General features: G+C 35.1%; 1 protein-coding gene across 4 annotated transcripts in view; it reads right to left on the bottom strand.

Annotated features, from left to right (window-relative positions):
* SESTD1 (SEC14 and spectrin domain containing 1) overlaps positions 1-22,642 on the bottom strand; it is a 111,994-nt gene extending 89,352 nt beyond the window's left edge. For 3 of the 4 annotated variants that reach the window (XM_031960383.1, XM_031960386.1, XM_031960385.1), the window contains exons 1-2: positions 22,312-22,642; positions 864-932 (exon numbers count right to left, since the gene is read on the bottom strand). The gene's annotated coding sequence lies outside the window, so the exon portion shown is untranslated. Of the gene's footprint in view, positions 1-791; positions 933-22,311 lie in introns of all 4 variants that reach the window. The other variant, XM_031960384.1, reaches the window with a different exon arrangement.
* Positions 22,643-23,187: the final 545 nt, after the last annotated feature.

Here is a 23,187-nt window from a genome sequence, read left to right as displayed (position 1 = left end):
TTAGTTTAGTAATCTTCTCAAAAAGGGAAATAATATTAGTTCTGGCATGACCTGTTCTTGAAATCAAGCTACTTCTTTTTAATTACTGTTTCTCTTTATAAATGCCTGCCAATCATCTCAAAAATGACTGATCAATTCTAGAATTATCCCATGTTATGGGAGCAACCTGCTAGTGGCTGCTGGGGATCTAATTCAGAGCAGCAGAATAGATCCTTGCATATTAGAGGATGATAACGAAACAAGGAACCTGAGAGGCAGTTGCATTCTCTGACCTCTCTCCTCTTCCCTCTTGTCTCCAATTTATTTCATTCCCAATTCCCAAGCAACATCTGCTTCAGTAAAGGCTGCTTTGAAATTCCTTCAAGTGTTATAATTCATAATAGTAAAAGCTTTATTGAGAACTGACCTCCCCCTTCACACTTGGGCGTGGTCCTTAATCCCAGGAGCCAAAATCATATATAAAAGTTTTAGGCTTTGTTCTTTACCTTTTTTGGAAAATCCAGACATTTTTGTCCCTCTCCAATCTTAGATAGTTCCTATTTTCCATGATCTTTCAGATATCAATTTCAGTGACTCAGCAATTATATCTGCCATGTTTCATAACCCAAGGATATATCATAATTTGAATTGGGTAACTTGAATTTAACATGGGTTCACTTTTATTATCTTCTGAGTGGACTCAGAGCCAGAAAGACTTGGGTTTAAACCCTACCTGTGACTCATATTGATTGTATGACTGTGGGGCAGTGCTCTAGGAAGCTCTATAAGTTTCAGAGAAGACACCAACTTACTTTAATAATGTGAATTTCCTCATCCAGGAATTCCTTAGATCAATGAAATCACATCCCAGTGGTGTCCCTTACCTATCCTGGGGTATCAACTCCTTGGTAGGAATTTTTGTTCTGACATTTCCAGTGCAAAGGCTATCCTCCCTAAAAGAGAAAAAAAAAAAAGCAAATTCAGAATTGAACAGTTGTTCCAGGGCTATACCTTGCCACAACCAATTTCTCCCTACCCCCAAGTCCTTGATGTAACCTAGAGACAACAAGTGACATTGAGTAAACTCTTTAACATGTCTGTTTCTGCATCTGTAAAAAAAAGAATTTTGGACTAAGTGCCTAGCTAAGGTCACGTCTGACTCTTCATGACCCCATTTGGTTTTCTTTTGGCAAAGATACTTAAATATTTTGCCACTTCTTTCTCCAGCTCATTTTATAGACGAGAAACCAAGACAAAGAGGGTTAAGTGATTTATTCATTGTCACACAGCTAATAAATGTCTGAGACCAGATTTGAACTCGGGAACATGGGCCCCCCGACTCCAGATTTGGCACTCTATCTACTCCACCACTTAGCTGAGTTCATATAAATCTTCCCAGGTTTCTCTGAAACCATTCAGCTTATCACTGCTTATAGACCAAAAGCCTTCTAACACAATCATATTCTACGACCTGTTTAGCCATTAGCCCCTCATCTCCAAAAGAATTTTTCCTTGTTGGCTCCTCTACTTTTTAAGGATGAAATTAGCATTAACAAATGAAAAAGTTAGTAGCTGTTCTGCTTTCAGCAAAAAGAAGATTCCAGTAGACTCCAGGCTAAGTTCCTCATCACAATTATATAATGCCTCTGTGCCAGACTTGCGATCTCAAGTACTACACAAACATTTATTAAATGCTTACTATGTGCCAGGAACTGTGCTAGGTATTGAAGATACAAAATGAGTCAAAAGACTGTTCTGAAGGAGCTTACAATCTAATGATGTTTTCCAAATTCATCTATTTTATCTTTGTCTTGGTTTCTTATCTTATATTATGCATCTATATTATATTATATTATGCATATTATGCATTATATTATGCAATATTTTATATTATGCAGTGTTAATCTATAACATACCCCAATGATAAATTGTTTTTCCCCATCACTGACCTTCACTGAAATACTTCCATGCTCCCTCTCTGTTCTTGGATATCGTCACATAAAATTTAATATTTATATAGCAATTACAACTTACAAGATGATTTACATGTGTATACCCCTGCATAATATAAAATTCTGCTACCCTCTTTCCTTTTATCTATTCTACTTCTTCTGAATAAGTTATAACCATCCAGAGTCATGTGCCCAATGATGGATTTTATCCTGTCAAATCTTATATATAAAAATATTATCTTATATTTTATATATACATGTTTATTTTGATTCCCCCATTATAAGTTCCAACAAGGAGAAGAACTGCTTTCTTGGTAACCAGCAATACCTGCCATGATATATTGACCCTACTTCAGATGCTTCCTAATGACAGTGGCCAAGCCACTTCACTTCTCTAAGCAGTAATTCCTCATTTTTAAAAGGAAATAATAGAATTACAGGATTAGAGGCTCAAATTAGATAACAAGATCTAGAACTAGATAATATATGCAAAGCACTTTGCAAGTATTAGAATTCTAAATAAAAACCACTTGTCATTATCTTTAGGAGGTATTGAGAATGCAGTTAAAGGCCATACTCAGATTCTCTACAAAGCAAATCCAAGGGGGGAAAAGTTTATAATTAGACTACAGTACAGTAAACAACAGGTAGAAAATCAAAGAAACAGCAATTAAAACAAGAAACAGGTAAACAGTCAAGACAGAAGAGGCTATAGACAGTGAATGATTTTCACATATTCTACTTACTGGTCTTCCTATTAGTAGGGTATATCTTAGTCACCAACCACTGAAAGTGTAAAATCGTGTGGTAAGGTTAACTTTAATTGTAGCCAATTTAAAAGATGACCCAAAAGGATAGTTACGTGGCACAGTGGATAGAATACTGGTCTTGGAGTCAGGAGGACCTGAGTTCAAATTTGGTCTCAGAAACTTAACCCTGGGTAAGTCACTTACTCCAATTGTCTTGTTACCTCCCTTCCCAAAAAACTCGACCAAGCTAAGAAGCAGTGGGCACATAAACAAAATTTAAAAAAAAAAATAAAACTTTCTTAAGGATTTAACAGTATCAGTTTTCTGAAGACACCATAAAGAACAAGAAACTTAAATCTATTAATAGCAGGAAATATGGAAATCACCAGAACTGTTCCAGTGACTTGAAGAATTGATTGTCTGACAGGCATGCCTATTGTATTAAATGCAGGTTATTCTCCCCATTTAAGTTGGTGAAAGGACTTAAGGAATCTGTGCACAGACTTACTACAGAAGGTATGTGTGTGGGGAGGGGGTAGAATTCATCAAAAATGTAAAAAAAAAAAATTACCCAGAAGGGAACTGGGAAGTAACAATAATCCTAACAACAACAAGAAGAAAAATTATAATGTAGATAGCATTTTAAATTTGCAAAATGCTTTACCAATTATCTCACTGTATCTTCACAATGAATAAATGTATGTTGTAGTTATCCCCAGCTAAGGATTGGGGATAAAAACAAAGGCAAATACATTATATCTCTTCTCAAGGTGCTCACATTCAAATGGGGTGGGGAGAAAATACAAAGTCTTAACATGTCCTAAGAAATATTGATTACATAAAATATTTTATTTATAACAACTGTGTCATGTTTAGGAAAACAAATGCATAATTTTGTGTCATTAGGTTAGGTATTTAAATAATTTGTTCTTAATTACATAAAACATACCTATTTTACCATCAATTCCTAAAAGTTTGCACAACTATTTGAAATAGTTTCCTAAAGAAACTGGTATAAATGAGAGAAATGTTATTTACTGAAAGAGGAGATTTTTTTTTTGTCTCCATCATTACCTAGCTTTCATCACTTTAACCTCAGGCAAACTGAGACGTTGAAGAATTTAGCTTAAAAAAGGCCAAAGTCTCCCATTTCATCCAGGGCCATCTTCAGTTGTCCTGATCTATCTCTACCCATTGGACCCAGATGGCTTTGGAAGGAAAAGTAAGGCAGGTGACCCTGCACCACCCTCCCTCCCTCCAATCCAATTCACTTGCACGTCATGGCATCACCTCCCCGATGTCACGATTCTCTTCAAGAATGAAGGACAAATAACAACAGCAGCAACAACAGCTTTATTATTTAAATGACTAAAACTAAAATAAATTTTCAGTAATATTTCAGAAGTATAACAAATTATCAACTCAAGGAGAATTAATCAGTAATGTTAAAAAGCTCTTTTATATGAAAATAACTCAGTAAACAGACAGTCTTCCTTATGAACCTAAAACAAATGTTAAATTAGAGCAGTTAATTTCTTCTTCCTTCCTCAGGGGAAGGACTTAAACAGTCACAGAAGCTAATTGGATTTTTGTCCTACCTTCTCTATTTTCTGACCTAAAATTTTCTCTCCATTTTTTTCTCTCTCCCTTGTCCCTCTCTTGTTGCTCCAACCATCTCTATTAATAGAAACTAGAAGTACTACCAAGTCTCTGATGCTGGAAATACTTCTAGTTTTAGGTATCAGATATGTTTCACTTCTGTCATATGATACTGAAGAGTGTCATACTAACCCAAGTCTGATAGTAGTTAATTTTATGCCTAGGACAAGCTGAGAAACTTGATTTTTTACAAATCAACAGCTATGGTGCTTTGGGCAAAGGAAAAAAAATATCAATATAGTCAGACCACAACTGTATACTTAAAATGATTTCCTATAGTCTAAAATATATCCTGTTTGTATAGCATACTTCAAGAGTTATGAATTTTTTTCTTCAGTTAGTACAGAGAATTAAAATAAATGTTTGAAAAAATAATTATATTTAATAAATATTAAGGTAATATAAACAAAATATATTTTCTTTTCAGAAATCAGGTCATCCTAATTACAGTGCATTTCGTTATACAATAAAAACAGTAAATCATTTATAGAATGTGCTGGCACATGACATATAAATATGAACCATCTTCTCATACAAACTTTAAAGGACCAAAGGTCAGAGGAACTTAACTAAATTTTCTAAAGCAGCACTCTAAATGTAACTGAAATGTCACTTCTGCTCATTTTTTTTTCATACTATCCTAACAACTCAAATTACCACTAATTTAAAAATAAGTTACAATCATTAGCCCTAATAAAAAGATTAAATAATCATGTCAACTAAATCATAAAACATGTATCTTTTAATCACTCAAATATAAAAATATCCTATGAATATTCCATATTCCATTATTATTTGTCTTTACACATAACAGAAGCTTTAAAAAATTGCTTGATGATGATTGATTGAATGGACTAAAATTCATCCATATGATCCATATGAGAAGATATGTGAAAATATCCATTGAAGCCATTTCTGAAACCAGCTTGTCTTTCATCAGTAAAACAGGAATAAAAATGCTTGTACCATATACCCTCATGTGATTGTTGTGAGAGTAAATTGAAATTATTATATGTAAAGGCCTATATATATATAAAGGTACACTATATTCTAACCTCCAAAGTTTACTTTCAAAATAAAGATTTCTTTTCCCATAAAATACTGAAGATTTTAGCTAGAAATAAAGGAATAAGATTTTATTTTGAACTTGAGTAATTTGGTTTATTTTATAGAGTCAGTCAATCAACAAGCATTTAATAAATGTTTATTATGTACTAATTACTATACTAAGCACTGGGATTTAAAAAAATAAAAATAAAAAAAAACAAGTCACTGTCCCTGTCCTTAAGGTACTCACAGGCTAATTGTGGAGACAACATGCAAAGAACTATGTATAGATAAGACACAGAAAGTGCAAATGGGGTGTATTCTCAAAGTAGTTGAAGAGGGGAAGAAGATACCAGAAAGACCTCTTACTGAAGGTAGAATTTGAACTGTGTCCTATAAGGAAGAAGAAGTAAGGATGAAAAGCATTCTAGGTCTGGGAGTTAGCCAGTAAAAAGGCATGGAGTTAGGAGTTGCATGCTGGTTATCCCACAAAATAAGATCCTTCACCCCTTGGCTCCAGGCTTCACTCTTCTCCCCCCTCAACTTGCAATATGCTCCCTTTTCTGCTCAGACTACTAACCTTCCTGGCTGCCTTTAATTCTCACTTAAAATCTCACCTTCCACAGGAAGCCTTTCCCAACCTTCTTAATTCCAGCACCTTCCCTCTAAAGCATTTTTATTTTATCCTTTATATAGCTTGGTTGGTATATGTCTGTATGTTGTCTTCCCCATTAGATTAGTTCTTGGAGAGCAGGAATTATTTTGTTTTTTTGTTTTTTTTGTTTTTTTTGTATTCCCAGTGATTAGAATTGTGCCTAGCACTAATAAGTATTTAATTAGTATTTATTGACAAGTGAAGTACAGCAAAAAGGCCAGTGGCACTGGATCACAGAGGACATGGAAGGAAGTAAAGTATAATAAGACTAGAGGAATAGAAGAAGCCAGAAAGTAAAGGGCTTTAAAAGCCATGGAGGATCTTTAAAAAATAATTTTTTCTGAGGACAATACGGACACACAAGGGTTAACTTAGTATAATGAATATATAATAAAAGTAAGATCTACTTATTGAATATATAATAATAAAAATTATTTACTTGGGTGTGGCCACTGCTATAGTGCTACAGCTTCATGGAACTATAGGTGAGAGTTGGGTGAAAAGTAAACACAACAGGTGAATGAGCAGTCCTGAAGAGGGCTCAGCAAATCCTGACATCCCCCCTGAACACTGCCTATATCTCAAGTCAGAAGTAGGATCAAGAGGGTAGAGAATTCAGAAAGGCAAATTTAGACTTGATGTAAGGAAAAAGCTTTCTAAGAATCCAAAGCATCAAATGAGCTGCTTCAGAAAATTAGTGACTTTAGCTTCACTAAAGGTTTCTAAGCAAAGATAGATGATCCCATATTCAGCATGTTGTAGATGGAAGTCTTGTTCAGGTACTAGTTGGAATAGATGTCCTCAACTTCCTTTTAACACTCAAAATCTGTAATTCTGAAGATGAAGACCTAAGTTCATGTTTCTGAATTGTAAAGAAAAAAGGTGAACCAAACAAGATACTTACTATGAATAATGTACATCTTTATGAAAAATCCACAAACCTGAGGAGATAGAGGTGATAACCTTGTGGTAATAGATAGGAGGAGGACAAATAAAGGCAGCAATGATCAAATCAAATTGGAAACACAATACTTTAAATGGTCTTCAATAAGCTAGAATATCTGCTTCCTTTTCTGACGTTAGGACATTCTTTTTTTCTTTTTTTGCCCTTGTATGCCAATATTACTACATCATTTACTTGTATTTCTGAAGTCTGAGTTTTCCTCTTGCATCTGGCATTCCTGTTAGTTAGCTAGTACTACCTGTTCTTAATAAAGTATTATTGCTAACTGCTCCTGCCCATACAGCTGTCCTGCCAACATTACAATTCATGATTTGGAGAATTCTCAATTATGGCTCCTGGCCTGGCTCTGGCCCTGGCCCAACCCCTTGCCTCAGCCCTAGAATGGTCAGGAGCACAATAAAGCATCCTTTTGAATAAAGAAGAAGTGCCTACTCTTCTGGACTGATTCTGACCAAAAGAGATTGAAGGTAAAAAAAAAAAAAAAAAAAATACAATCTTGGAATAAAGTGACCTTGGGTATTTTACGTTTACTAACAGCCAAAAAAGGGAATGGCATAGATAATTTCACAACTACTCTACAATTTTAGAAGAGAAAATTTTTAAAAGTTCAAAGGACTTTAATCATATTACCCAAGCCTTTAAGAAACTGAGTAAAGAGGAAAATTCTAACAGCAAAATCACAATCTTTTTGAGAGAAAGAAGAAAAGAGGAATCTGAAGACAGAACTTCCAGGGAGTTCTTAGATGATCTCAGATTTTAAAAAGATAAAGAAGGAAGCAAGAGCACATAACTGAAGGCAAATACAAAAGTGTATTATAATTCTGCATTAATAATGACAGAAGACTGAAACATGAAATGACTCAGGCTTACAAAAAGAAATCTATAAAAACAAACAAAAAAAAAAAACAAAAGAATTTTTAAGGTTAGGGGCAAGAAAAATAACAAGGAAGCAAACAGAGATTAAGATAGGCAAACTCTATCAAGTGGCATTTTAATATACTTTTGATAAATGTACATATTTTTGCCACCAGAAAGTTCAACTCACTACAGCACAAAGGTATTTATTATGATAAGTTGAATCAAATGTGTTAAAGGTTCAATTCCTTGATTTGGTTCTACATCTAAGATCCCTTGTAATTCTGAAAATCTATAATTCTATGAACACAATGTATTTAAAAATGAAAAACATATCAAACTGTACATACCATTTGATCCAGCAGTGTTTCTACTGGGCTTATATCCCAAAGAAATCTTAAAGAGGGAAAGGGATACATGTGCAAAAATGTTTGTGGCAGCCCTCTTTGAAGTGGCAAGAAACTGGAGACTGAGTGGATGCCCATCAATTGAAGAATGGCTGAATAAATAATATATGAATGCTATGGAATACTACTGTTTTGTTAAGAAACAACCAGCAGGATGATTTCAGAGAGGTTTGGAGAGACCCACATGAACTGATGCTAAGTGAAATGAGCAGAACCAGGAGATCATTATACACAGCAACAACAATACTATAGATTATCAATTCTGATGGACATGGCTCTCTTCAATATTGAAATGATTCAAACCAGTTCCATTTGTTCAGTGATGAAGAGAGTCATCTATACTCAGAGAGAGAACCATGGGAACAGAGTGAGGAACACAACATAGCATTCTCACTCTTTGTTATTTGCTTGCTTGTTTGTTTTCTTTCTCAGTTTTTCTTGTCCTTCCTTCTTGATCTGATCTTTCTTGTGCAGCAAGATAACTATATAAATATTAATACATATATTGGATTTAACATGTATTGGACTACCTGCCAGCTAGGTGAGGGCGTGGGGGAAAAGAGGGGAAAATTTGGAACAAAAGATTTTGCAAGGGTCAATGTTGGAAAAATTACCTATGCATATGCTTTGTAAATAAAAAGCCTTAATAAAATAAAATAAAACATTAAAAAATTATTCAAAAAAATGAAAAACATACTTTTAATACTCTTCTTGAATAACAACATTGTGTCATTCATTTGCAAGTCACTGATCACCATATACCACTAGCCTGCACATTTGTGCAAAATAGATAAGTTAGGGAAAGAAATCTAAGTTCACCTAAAAACAAGTTAAAATGGTACTATAATTTGTAATGTTTTGGATTATTACAAGAATTGTTAGAATACTCTTTGAATGTTTTCTTAAAAGCCTTTCTTCCCCCAAATCATCAGATATCAAAATGTGTCAAATGAATACCCCCCCCAAAAAAATCACATTTTGTGCTATTAAATAAGCAATAAGCCCCAAAAGGGCCCTCCATTTTGCCTGGCAAAAGATTACCTAAGAATCAAAATCAGAAAACAAGATTTGCCACTGTAGCACAAAGGGGCCACTCATCATTTCCTTACTGCTGTAAGCACTTCAGTTTTAGGCCAATTTCTCATTGCATGCCTAAGCCATCTATTGGATTAATACACACATTAACACACATACTACTCAAAATTTTGAAAAAGATCTGTGAATTCATGACTTTTGTGTTCTAACCAGTGATGTAGCTTACAATCCATCCATTCCTACCAAATTCTGTGAGTTTTATTATGTACTCTAAATTTGTTCACTACAGAGTTTCTATTCAATATTCCCTACATCTTAGGACACCAGCAAAGGATTCAAGCTTTCTACCTGTTTTTCCTCACTCCTTCTACTTTTTTTTTTTTTTTTTTTTTTGCTTAAACCATCTCCTAATGACATTCTTTACTCAAATGAATTCAACAAGAATTTACTGAATGTCTGACTATGTAGGGATACAAAACAAAAAATGAACTGTCAGTCCCAAGGGAACTTAACTCTATTTAGGTAAACACAGAGAAGCAAATATTATATTCACACATTATACACACACATTCATGTGTATACAATAAATACAAAGTAATGGAGGGGCGGTACAAGGGTAAAGTACAAATAAATAAAGGGTTGAAGACAGACAGAGGAGACAGAGGAGAAAGCAACTGAGCAGAAGCCTGAATGAAGCTAGAGACTACAGGTGGAGCAGAAGAGGAAGGAGAGCATTCTAACCATAAGGGTCAACCCCACTAAAAAGCTCTCTGTCTGACGTTGTAGTTGGGTCACTATCACTGTACTTTCCAATCTATTGCCCTGTCTGAAACATTGAATTTCAGTTATCTTGCAGTGTTACATGAGTCACAGCTATATAACACTCATAAAGACAGATCGTTGTTTCTGGAAGAAGTTGGGGGCTCATTAAAGGAATTCTTTATTTTTCTGAAGGTAACCTAACCCATCCTCCTCTTGCTTAATTTTAAATGTAGTCCATGGTTCACCTGTATTATCTTAGCCAGCCCTATCTACTGATAGACAAATTCTCTAAAAATTGTCCACTGAATTGTATGTCGTAATCTAAACGAGTGGTGTGAAATTCAAATAACATTTAGCACAGAGCCAGAAACTGTATAGACTCTTAAGAAATGTTTATTGATTGTTGAGTGATAAATTGAAATACATCCCTACAGACCAATATCCTAACTTAGAAAACCACAAGTTAACATTATATTGTTGCATTTTTATTTATTTTGTTAAATATTTCCAAAATACATTTTAATCTGATTCATACTCCAAAGTATTGCTAGAGTGAGTTTGATACTAATTTAGTAATATATAGTATTCTTCCCCGAGATTTTTACTGTGTAGATGACTGGATCAAATTCTTATACTTGAGTTTGTGAAGTGCTGCAAATCTTTTGAAGTAGAAAAAAACCTTGTTGTGAAAACTAGAAATTAGTCATTGATTTTTTTAAAACTATAATTATATTTTTATTATATTATATTATAATTATATATTTTATATTATATTTTTGGCTACAAAATTACTTTGCAAAGTAATATATTTTACAAAGAAATATATTTTATTTGTCATCAACATATGGCTCTTTCATTCTAAAATTAATATTCAAAAATTTTCCTATTTGCTCCCTAAAACAAACAGGATAATATTTCATCATTTACACCACCAACAATGCAGGAAGTTTTTCAGATACACAGTATTTTTTGATAAAGAAAACATAAAACTCAAAGTTCTAGTGCTTAAAACTATAAATTTTACAGTCATAAAGAAAATCTATCCAAATGTAAAAGGAATATGGTGATTTAGGATCATGCAATCAGTTAGAGATTTAACTAAGATCAATTTGTTCCAATGTTTTCATCGTATCAATAAAGAACACTGAGTCTCAAGTTAAGTAACTTGGCTCAATATCAAAGGGAAGTTGTAAATATCAGGTAAGAAATCAAGTCCTGTAATTATGCCACATTCAATAACAGAATCCCAGAAGCAAAAAATTTCAATTATCCATTCCTTTGCTTTGCCGTTCTAGTTAAAACTAGAACAAACCATCAAAGACAAGTGATCTAAAGAGATCTTAGAAAAGAAATGACACACTCTTCCTCTGACAGCTATTTCAGTTTTTAAGGACTATCAGTTATATCCAATAATGGCATTTCTATTTTTATTATCTATATCACATTATCTAGCTCTCCTCTTATCTTTTTTGCCTTTGTACTAATTTCTTTTCTTTCATTGCTTGTTAAATATTAATGCCATAGTGTCCAAATCAGGCCTTAAACCCCAAATCTTCAAAGTCCAAGATTAAAAACAAATCACTCCTTTGTTACTATAAAAACATGCTTTCTGGAAGTCAATCAATAACAATAGCAAATCAAATTTTTATAGGATTTTAAGATTTATAAATTAGTAATCTTGTGATATAGGTAATATAAATATAATGATTGGTTTACATATGAGGAAACTTAGGCACTGAATAAACTAAGAGGTTGTTGAGGCTTAAATGAGAAAAAAGTACGTAAATTACCATATAAAAGTCAGTTATCATTACTCCCATCACCATTATTTCTCCCTGCAAAAAAACAAATTTTCTGTACTAATGAAATTGGCAACACTAACCTTTAATTTCCCCATCAGACAGATAACCTGAGTTCACTAGGCCTTGCTGATTCAGAACAGTCTGATTTATCTCTTCCTTTTCTTTTTACCTTGTAACCATTTAGACCAAACTTTCATAACTTTGTAACAACAACAAGCACTAACACTTTATAGTCTACATGGCTTTGATGGATGATGAAATGATTTTCCAGGTCATGAGAAAAGTTTATCATCAGGGACTAAGCACAATTATAAAGTAAGTAGTTTGTCTTAAACACACTTCTAAGTATTCCAGTCATTCTTCCACTTTTAGGAACATCCTGCTCTTCCAAATCAATTAGGAGAAACAAGTTATCCAAAATCCCCTCCCGTAATTCACAAATTCCTTTCTTAGCCAAAGTACCCCAAACACGTCCACCTTCATCATAAAATACTATACTTCTTTAATAAATTATTTCAAATATGCAGTAGGAAAACAATTTATCATAAAATTAAGCCTACATATAGTGAGGTACAAACCATTAATAGAGTTAAACTTTCTCACACTGTACAATATTTGGATTTTTTAAAACTAGTTAACTAACACTTATCCTTAACTAGAATAAGGTAGGAGAGATACTTTTTGAACAGATTGCTTCTTTTGTGAGACGAAAATAACATAACCCAATTTATTCTCTACTTTGACTTTCACCACCATAAAATTTATAGCTAGATTTATTGCCCAAAGTGGTATAATCTATTCAATTGCCCAAAAGCATCTCTGTTTAGTCCCTCATCTTGAAGTATGGTTTAGTCTGTAAATTGCAATAAATGCTTTCAGGAATAGTAGGTATTACAATGAACCTTAAATAAAATAGAAAAAAACTGAGGCTTTCCCAAGCATTATTTTAGTTCTGTCACCCTCATACAGTTCCATTAAAGTACCAACCTATACTGCTCCTTAGTACAGCAATTACTTTTCTGCACAGCACTTATTTGTCCCCAAGAAGAAGAGAAACCAAAGCTGCAGCTAAAATTGTGCAATGTAGAATAAGCATTCAGCTGGTATTCTAGAAAGATGAGTCTATACAACTTCTCTGGCTCTCTATTACCTCATTTGTAGAATGAGTCAGTTAAGAGGAGACAAATCCTAAAACACTACAATTCTAGTTTTACACATTTGTTTTTGAACTATGCTAATATCCTGATCTATTTTTCCTCTTTCTCTTTAACTGTTCCTTGAAAGGAGTCCCGAGTGCTAGTTTTATACCATCTAAACAATTTCATCATCTTTTATCAATTGAAGCAAAATGGAATGATAGAAGACTGTTATATACCTACTAAATATCAAAGGTAGAAATGAAAGCTCAGACTTTTCCTGGTGATGGGTCCAACATATTTATCCATCATGATGCTCTATATGATGGGCATATATCTATATCTAACTCAGACCTGTAGAATGGTTTTCTTCATGCGAGCAGATGATGATTGATGATAATGATGATGATAATGATGATACAAGGAGACTGAGAGGCAGTTGCTGTTCTCTGACCTCTCTCCTCTTCCCTCTTGCCTCCAATTTATTTCATTCCAGTCCACAAGCAACACCTGTGTCAGCAAAGGCTGCTTTGCAACTCCTTCAGATATTATGATCCACAGTTGTGGAGGCTCTCAGATAATTGACCTGCCCCTTCACTTAGGCATGGTCCTTAACAGAAATAGGATCCCATTAGGTTAAATAATATGCCTAACGTCACTCAGGTAATGAAACATGTTATCCTTATCATGATTTGAGAAAGAATATAGTATAAGGTAGGATACTGGGCTTGCAGTCAAAAGAAATCTGGACATGAATTCTTACTCTAGTAATTTACAAGTTTACATAACTATGAGAAAGTCTTTTAACTTCTCTAAGCATTAGTTCCCTCATCTGAAAAATGGAAATAATGGTCCTTATCTCACAAAATGGTTATAGGGATCAAATGAGATAATGTACACAAAGCACCATACAAATCTAAGTTATTATCATCAGTTCATGGAATCAGAAAAAAAAAAAAACTGTCAGCACTGTTGCTAATTATAGATACTAGAGAAGAAACGTAGAAAGGGAAAAGTTAAAGCTGAATTTGCTGTATAAAAGTAATTATAGTTATTTATGTGAACTGCACCCTATTGTGCCTAACTGCAATCTAAAACAATAAGGATCATGTATATCTAAGGATCATAAACTTAGAATGTGATTATTTAGTCTAATCACCTAATTTTACAAATAAAGAAACAGAGTTTCTGAGAATTTAAGTAACTTGCCTAAAGTCACACAGCTTACCTAAGCATCATATCTAAACCAAGATCTTCTGACTCTATAACTATCTCCACTGTACTATGAGAACCATTCATTAAATATGTACATTTAATTTTAAGTTTTCATTAATTACAGCAGCAAACTTTTTGCATGTTCTAAGTCTCCAGTTTGTTGTTTATTTAGCATGGTTGTCTGCCAATAACTTTTAAGAAATTACATTAACCACCTTGCAGATTGTTGCGAGCTTTAATTATCAAACTAAGGATTCTATATTTTATGCAAGAAACAATAGAGAGCCATTGATGATTTTTTTTTTTTTTTTTTTAGTATGCAGGTAACATGGTCAGATCTGTTTTAAGAATATTAATATGGGAGCTACTAGGTGGCACCACAGATAGAGCACTGGGCCTGGAGTCAGAAGGAACTCAGTTCAAATCTCTATTGCCTTGCCAAAAAAAAAAGGATATTAATATGACAGTTGTGGGAGGGATCAATTAAGAGAGGTGACAGAATAGAAACAGAAAAAACAAATTGGGAGGTGAGGGCAATAGTTCAAATGAGAGGTGGTGAGAGCCCAAACTATGATGGAAACCACGTAAGTAGAAAGAAGGGAACAGACTACAGAGATATTAGAGAGATAGAATCAATAAAATCTGGCAAATAATTGTGGATTGAGGGTGAGAAAAAAGTCAAGAATGGTTATAAGGAAAGAAACGGGTGACTGGAAAGATGGTCAAGATATCAACAGATATGCAAAAGTTTAGAGAAAGGAAGGGCTGGGGAAACACTACAATTTGGTTTTGGATATGCTGAATTTGGAGTGTCTAGCAGTAGTTTGTATTTTGTACAAAATACAATTCAAATAGAATTCACTGCATTTCAGAAGTGAACGACCTAGCATTCTACTTCTGAAAGGGACTAAGATCTCAGCCTGATTTCCCTGCTTCTCTTGTTCCCCTGGTCTTAATATGGTACAGGAAGACAAAGAGCACCAGATTTGGCTCTGGGCTCAAATCACACTTCTGTCAGTTACTACATCTGTGCTCTTCAGAAAGTAATATACCTTCTATTAGCCTCAGGTCTAGATAACCTTCCAACTCTAAATCTCTGACTCTATCTTATACCTGTTTTCTAAAACACCGTTTTCATCTTATCACAATTCAAGAGCCCTTCACAATGATTTTCTACTAAATTGTATCAAATCTATTATTCAAGGTCCACCTTCAATATTTCTCACCACTCCAGGTTCGTTCTTGTTACCATAATTCTCCAATATCTTATCTTTTAATTCTAATCTTGAGAGATAATGAAGAACATGAATTGAAAGTAGAAAACATTGAAAGATGAGCAGAAACAAGGATACAAAATTTAGCAAGTGCAGGAAAACAGGAGCTAAGAGCAGGACAGTATTAGGAAGTAAGGACAGATCAATATGGAAAGATAGAAGGAACCAAACAAATGTCAGGCTGAGTCATTTGGATAAATATGATATGACAAAGAAATCTCATTAGGTTCATAAGCAGAGAAATATGACTGAAACAAAACTTGAACATAATTATTCAAACAGCTGGTTGTGAATGAAAAACTAAAACCAAAATATACTTGTAGAGAGTTTGCTACAGTCATTCATAAGGTCCATCATTTTATTGTTGGCTTTCAAAACTGAAGATAACTTCAGTATAGTATATACTATACACACACACACACATACACACACACACACACACACACACACACACACTATAGTAGCTAAGTGGTGAAGCACTGACTCAGGTCAAATTAAGCTTCAGACACTTACTAAATGGCATGACCCTAGGAAAGTCATTTAATATATTTGCCCGAGTTTCCTCATGCTCAGTTTCTTCATCTGTAAAAGAAGGAGTATGCCATGACTAAACAATAACTTTGCTAGGAACTACATAGGAATATTAAAGCATGGTTGTATAAATACTTGGGATAGAAATCTAGAAGGCTGGAAAAGAATTATAAATAACACCAAAGTGCTAAGCTTTGGATATTGGAAAATCGATAACAGTAATGGTGAATTTCGAGTTAAATAAATCTATCTGGCCATCTTTACTTCACATTATACTTGTGGAACTCATTTTTAAAAATCCAAATATAGGGCTTTACAGGTATTTTCATTAAATTTCCTTTTATTAGATTTGATCTGTTTCCACTGGTCATGATCTTGGTATCTTTCTGTCAACTAATGTTAGCTATTATTCCCAGATTGGCTCTATCTTACCAATTACATAAATGTCACCTTTGTCTTTATGGTAAACAAAACAAGGCTAAGAGGAGATCTCTAAGGGAATCCATTAGAAAACTCCTTCTAAATTAATACTGAACTGTTCATTAATAATTATTCTTTGGATCTGCCCATTCAACCAGTTTTGAAACAACCTAATCTTACTATTTTATAGTGTATCTTGTCCATACAAAATAGAAATGGTTCCCTTCAATTCAACAAATAGCTATTAAGTGCCTGATGACACTAATAAGACAAGATAATGTGCTAGTCCCTGAATATACAATGAAAAATTATATACTTTCTGTACTTAACAAGTTTATAAGCTACTTTTCCAAGAATTGCTTTACCAAAAAACCAAACACAAACAAAAAACTAATAACCAATCTTCTGATGATGAGCATTTTTAAAAAATTATTATAGCTTTTTATTTACAAGATATATACATGGGTAATTTTTCAGCATTGACAATTACAAAACCTTTTGTTCCAATTTTTCCCCTTTTTCCCCCTACCCCCTCCTCCAGATGTCAGGTTGACCAATACATGTTCAATATGTTAAAGTATAAGTTAAATACAATATATGTATACATGTCCAGTTATTTTGCTGTACAAAAAGAATCAGACTTTAAAATAGTGTACAATTAACCTGTGAAGGAAATCAAAAATGCAAGTGGACAAAAATAGAGAGATTGGGAATTCTATGTAATGGTTCAGTCATCTCCCAGAGTTCTTTCACTGGGTGTAGCTGGTTCAATTCATTACTGCTCTATTGAAACTGATTTGGTTCATCTCATTGTTGAAGAGGGCCACGTCCATCAGAATTGATCATCATATGTATTGTTGTTGAAGTATATAATGATCTCCTGGTCCTGCTCATTTCACTCAGCATCAATGATAATGAGCATTTTTTAACCTAGTGGATTCAACTGATAGACAGATGAGAGTCACTGGAAGCCTTTCAAACTCAACAGGACCTGACAAAGCTTATGCTCTAATGTTTAACATTTCAAAATTTATCTCCATTGTAGCACATAGCATCTACCGACTTAGTCTCTACTGTATTTGCAAGCTCTACTATATTTAAAAAAACAAACAAACAAACAAACATGCTTTTATTGTTGTTGCTTCTATATACGCTATGTGGGTAGGTATGCTTTCTCAGGCTCAACCACATCTTCTTTCTATTAAATTACTCCACAAAGAAACGCTAAATAAATGTTAAGGACTAAATTCAAGTATTAAATTCAAGGATGATACAGCTCTCATAATAATTTATTTATCACAAGAATATTAACTTCTAGTTCACAGAAACTAAAATCAATTTGAAGCATCAGTAGAAATTCATAAATCAAGAGTACTCAACAGAGGGTCTACACAGCCCCAAGCAGTCCACAGATGAATCTGGGCAAGGGGATGCCCATAAACTTGGATGAGGAAATTTTATACCTTTATTTTCCCTAATCTCTGATTTAACATTTCCTTCAATTATTTAAAAAACATGATTCTGAGAAAGATGTATACAAGCTTCACCAGACTGCTAGAGTACATCATGCCAAAAAAGAAAAAAAGAGAAGAAAAAAGTTAAGAACCTCTGTTTTATACTTTCTAGATTATGTCTCAATAGCGATTTCATTTTTAGGGTTTCACTATTATCTTATGCACAAGGCATCCAAAGGCATGGAATCAATATCAGTTGGACCTTTCATAACAGCCAAAAAGAAGCTTTACAAAACAATTGCTGTTATAACTCCTATCACAGGAAGAATATATGTAAACCCTTAAAGAATATAATCAATAGTTCTTTACTAACCCACTGGCAAAGGTAGGTTCATTTTTTTATGATCCTGCAAGTCCAGCATAAAATAATAAATTGTAATGAAAAATTTTTCCCCCAGGTTTTTGCAGGATTTTGCAGACTCTGCAAATGGCTCAGTGCAGGAGAACTGTACCATCCAGCTGTCTACTACCAATGGTAGACAAAACTTTTGCCAAACCAAACTTGTATTTTATTTCACGATTATGATCTTCCTCCTCTTTTGGCAAAGATGGGGAAAAAGAAATTGGAATAGAATATTTTGAACCCCAAATTATTGTACTTGGACAATAGCAATAGGACACAAAAACAATGTCTTCCCAAATTAACAAAAAACAAGGGTACCAATTATTAAGTAAACAAATATCACAGTGCAGAAACTATTTACATTGTTTAAATGTCCAGCAGTTTAACCCCAAATTGAATTAAATTTGACCTGTAAAACTCAAACTGACTTTTTATACTTACTAAGACCCTATGTTTTCTTTCTTGACCCTTCTTCCTATGTGCTACATTCTAGACTAACAGTATATAATCATCTGCCTTGTAATCAATAAGTTCCTCTCAAGGAGCAGATACCCTTGACAATCTAAAAAAAAAAAAAAAAAAAAAACCAAACAAGATATGTGTGTTTAGTTTCTTTTTCCCTTCTAAAATTTCACATATTTCGGGAGCATCTTGATTTCCTTTACTCTCTCAACAAATGGGACCATCTTTTATTTTTGTAATTGTTTGAAGTGATCAAGATTCTAACCAATGGCTTTGAAAATAAGGATCTTTATAAATGAGGCTGGGCTCCTGACTTTTTTTTTTTTTAAATCTATGTAAGTGTCTCAAAAAGCATTCATTCTCAGTAGATTACAAGCTCCTTGAGGGCAGTAGCTGTTCTTAATTTTTAAAACTGCATCCCCAATGTAGAAGCTATGTTACATGAGTTTCTTGCATATAAGAAGCATTTAATTACTTATTGGATTTGGATAGGATGGGATTGGGTTTTCAAATCAGTACTTCATCTATTCTTAAGGGTTGAAGTTAGATGATATTCATTATATAGTAAATGGAAAAAAAATAGTTTGTGCATGATGTTAAATGAACTTTTTTTTTGTTTGAAATATGGTAGCAAAAGAAAAAAAAAAACCCTAAGGGTTCCTAACATAGCAGCATTTTTTAAACAAATACATGTATTTTAACAGGAAAAAATCAGGGGTATTTTATTTTTCCCTAGAATGTGAAAATAGGACATTTCACATCAGTGAGCTGAAGGGAGGCTTTAAATTTTGGGGAAAAGAAACCTAGGCTCTAACCTCTGCCCTTCATCTAAATTCTATATGCCTATTTGTTCATATGTAAAACCTGCCTTAAACTTCTCTCTAGGTTATCATGAAGACTCCTGCACATAGGGGATACTTAAGTAGTTGTAGATAATAGTAACTACTATATGATCACAGGACCTTAAGATTATAGATTTAAAACTAGAAAAGTACTTTGAAGGCCAACCTACTCAATTTGAAGCCAAGGAAACTCAAAAAGGAAGGGCTAAGCATCTATTAGTGTTAGAGGCAAGATTTGAACTTGGGCTTTCTTGACTTCTACTATAAAAATGAAAACTGTAGTTAATAAAAATAAAAACATTCAGTCTTAAGCTAATGTTGAAGTAAAAGTGAAATGTTTCAAGTTGGATTTATTTGACTTAAATGTTTTTAAAGTCTCCTTGTTAGCTTTAAGTTTCTTTAAAGTTAGTAGAAAAGTGACAAAGAAGGTACTCACCTCAAGGAATCTCTAAATGATTGTGAGTGATATTTTAGGGGCTCATCTGAATAGCATACATTTAATTATTAGATACCTATGCAGTAAGAAGTTATTTAAAATGGCACAAACTTAAGTACAATGGACATTGGTTTTGAAGCAGTCTTTCTTGTCCTAAATCCTTGTATTTAAAAGCAATGCAATGCTAGGCAAGCTTACTGAGTGGAGACAAAAACACTAGAATCAGAAGACTTGTATTTCAATATAGACTCTGAAAGTTTACTACACCTGCTGTAACCTTAAGGAAGTCACCTCATCTCTCTGGACCTCAGTTTCTTTTTAATTTATAAAATGGGGTCAAACTAAATGATTTCTAATAGTCTCTCCAGGAATAAATCATACAAACTTTAGATATTCTTCAATAAGCTTCCTCTAAGAGCTTCTATTTTTCTTTTACTTATCCTAAAATGTCTCCCATTACTTTGAAATCCTGGCTGTTAAGTTCAAAATATGTCACAACAATTAATCTTCCTGCTTGTGCTTTTACAGGTACTTGTTTTAAGGTTAATTTTAGTCTAAAAGTTGGCTGAATAAACATGTACATGGCATAAACATATGCTACAAAATTATTTCCTGGTATTCTGGGCACAAAAAAAAAATACTGTGATGTTGAGTAACTGTGTAACCATGTGCTTGGCACTTCATTTGGGATTTTTTTTTTGTATTTAGTTACAGGGCAAAAACAGTTACCAGCTTTTATCCACTTAAAAGTATTCAGGTTTCCTGGTTCCAGAACAATGAAGTATTTTACTGAGGGGTAGGAGGTGGGGGTGGGAAGGAGGTAACAATTATATGTAGCTTTCATTTTGTATTGTTCTCTACAAAAATGGGTAGTAATAGCAATTAGGTATAAGTTTTCCTTAATATGCAGTTTTCCTTTAAAAGAAAAAAAAAAAAAAAAACGCTTGTTCGTCTAAAAAAAAAATTCTCAATGTAAATGAAATCCCGCTATGTCAATTTTCAGGTGAGTCGTTAATAGCTACCATTTAACAATATGTTAATGAGAAAGAAAAGCTAAGAAAGTGAGTGACCTGTCAAATTCAAACCAGAGTAGCTAAAAAAGCACAGCAACCTCATGGAGATTGGGTAGTGAGAAAACAAAAAGAACACCAAACCACCAATACCATAGCGACTTAAACGGAGCTAGTCTTAAACAGGGCCAATATAGATCTCCAGGATAGAAAGCTGAAGGAAAAATTTAAAAATCTCCTAAAATATATAGGAGACATATACATATCCTAAAATACTTTAGGTATATTCAATTTCACCATATATCTTTATGTGAATATAGACTGATAAAAATGTAGATGTAAGCTGATATATAAATACCCTAAAATAATTTGGGTATTTGCAATTTCTCTCTAGATATAGACATAGATATAGACAAACATAGAGATATGTGCATCTCTGTCTATAGTCATATGATTATAGACAGACTTAGATAGATATGTATTTATAGTATATATGTACACAAAAATATTTTGGAAATATGCTGTATATATATATATATATATATATATATATATATATATATATGTATATATACCCAAAGTATTCTGAGATATCTAAAGCTATCCATCTAACTAGCTATCTCTCACTTTAGCTCTCAAATGAGTCTTTTTAAAAAACACACACACCCAAACCCTGCTCCTCATGCTGGATACCACCATCTTCTTCCCTTTTGTAGCTCTTCCAAAGCCTAAAGAACCTTCCTATCATGCAGGCCCGGGCAGCAAGTGGGGGGAGCGGGTGCCCGGTAAAAACACCCCCTCAGCTTCCCAGCCCCGGGGCCGGTCCAGAATACCGCAACACAAAGGAAAGGGAAAATCCCGGGGCTGCGGTGGGAGGGAAATCGCCCTGGATCCCGACCCGAGAAAAGGAGGGAGGGGGCGCCAACGTCCAGACCTGTTACTCCCCTTCCCCACCCCCACTCCCGTTTTGGATTGGAAATTTTAAACTGTCTTTTTTCCCCAAAAAAACCTCCTTTCCGGTTGTCTCTTTTTGAAAACGGGGCGCGTTAGGTAGGACGCACAGGGCTCCGGGGCCGAGGAGGAGACTGCCCGGCGCTTTGTCTGCGGCTGGGGCCGGGGCTTGGAGGCTGCTCTCTTCCAGCCCGCGGGGGCGACCCCCGGCCCCGGCCCCGGCGGCGTTTCCTCCTCCCCTCCGAAGTGGGCCTTGGGGCCTGCACACACCGTGGCCGTGGCCGGGGCCGAGCGGGGGGACTCACACTCACCTGGGCGGCTCCGGTGGCGGGAGGCTGCGGAGCGCTGGACTGAAGTACGCGGGGAAGGGAGGGAGGGAGGCGGGCGGGCGGGCCCAGGCGGGCGGCGGCGACGGCTCCAGTCACTCCCGGCAATCGCTGTCCCAGCCCCTCCGTGCGTCAGGCAGGGGGCGGCGGCGGCGGCCCAGTGACCCACTTCACACCCCGCCCGCGCGCCCTCCCCTCCCCTTCCCCTACCGCGACAGGCGGGCACGCGCAGCCCCCCACCCACCTCCTGCACGCCACTGCCTTTCCCCACTCCTGCACTAGGACCCGGACCAGACCCTGAACCCTGCGGGGCGCTAAGCACTCGGCCCCTCCTCCTTCCTCCTGTGTGGCCCGGGAGATCACGGGGAGGGGCCACGAGGATTGAGGTGCCCCAAGGATTTGGAACTTCCCGATACCGGGTCTATCTCTGTTCCAAAACCTTACCACTACCACGAATTCTAGTTATTTCCTCCCTTTCCCATCCTAACCCCACCTGCACCCCGTGACTTTATGTGAGGACCTTGGACAAGTCACTTCAAGTTCTTCATCTGTAAAACTAGAGTGGAGAGAGGGTCTCCAAGATTCCTTCCAGCTCTAAATCCTGTAGAGAAGCTCTTTCCTTAATCAGCCTTTTGATTGTTGTCACTTGTCAAGTCCTCATTGCCAGGTTCATAGGGTCTTCTGGGCATGGCTCTCACTTTGAAAGCTTGAACTTCTGTATGTTCGTGTGAGAGTAGATAGCTCTGATGAATGGGATTGTTAGGGCTGGAAAAGAAAGGTTTCCCCAATCCCTTCATTTCACAGATGGAAACACTGAGGCCCAAGGGCGAAAAGTGGTTGGTAGTAGAAAATTTAAGGGAA

Source organism: Sarcophilus harrisii, chromosome 3, assembly GCF_902635505.1.
Source record: "Sarcophilus harrisii chromosome 3, mSarHar1.11, whole genome shotgun sequence".
NCBI lineage: Eukaryota > Metazoa > Chordata > Mammalia > Dasyuromorphia > Dasyuridae > Sarcophilus > Sarcophilus harrisii.
This window is presented reverse-complemented; position numbering and strand designations above follow the sequence as displayed.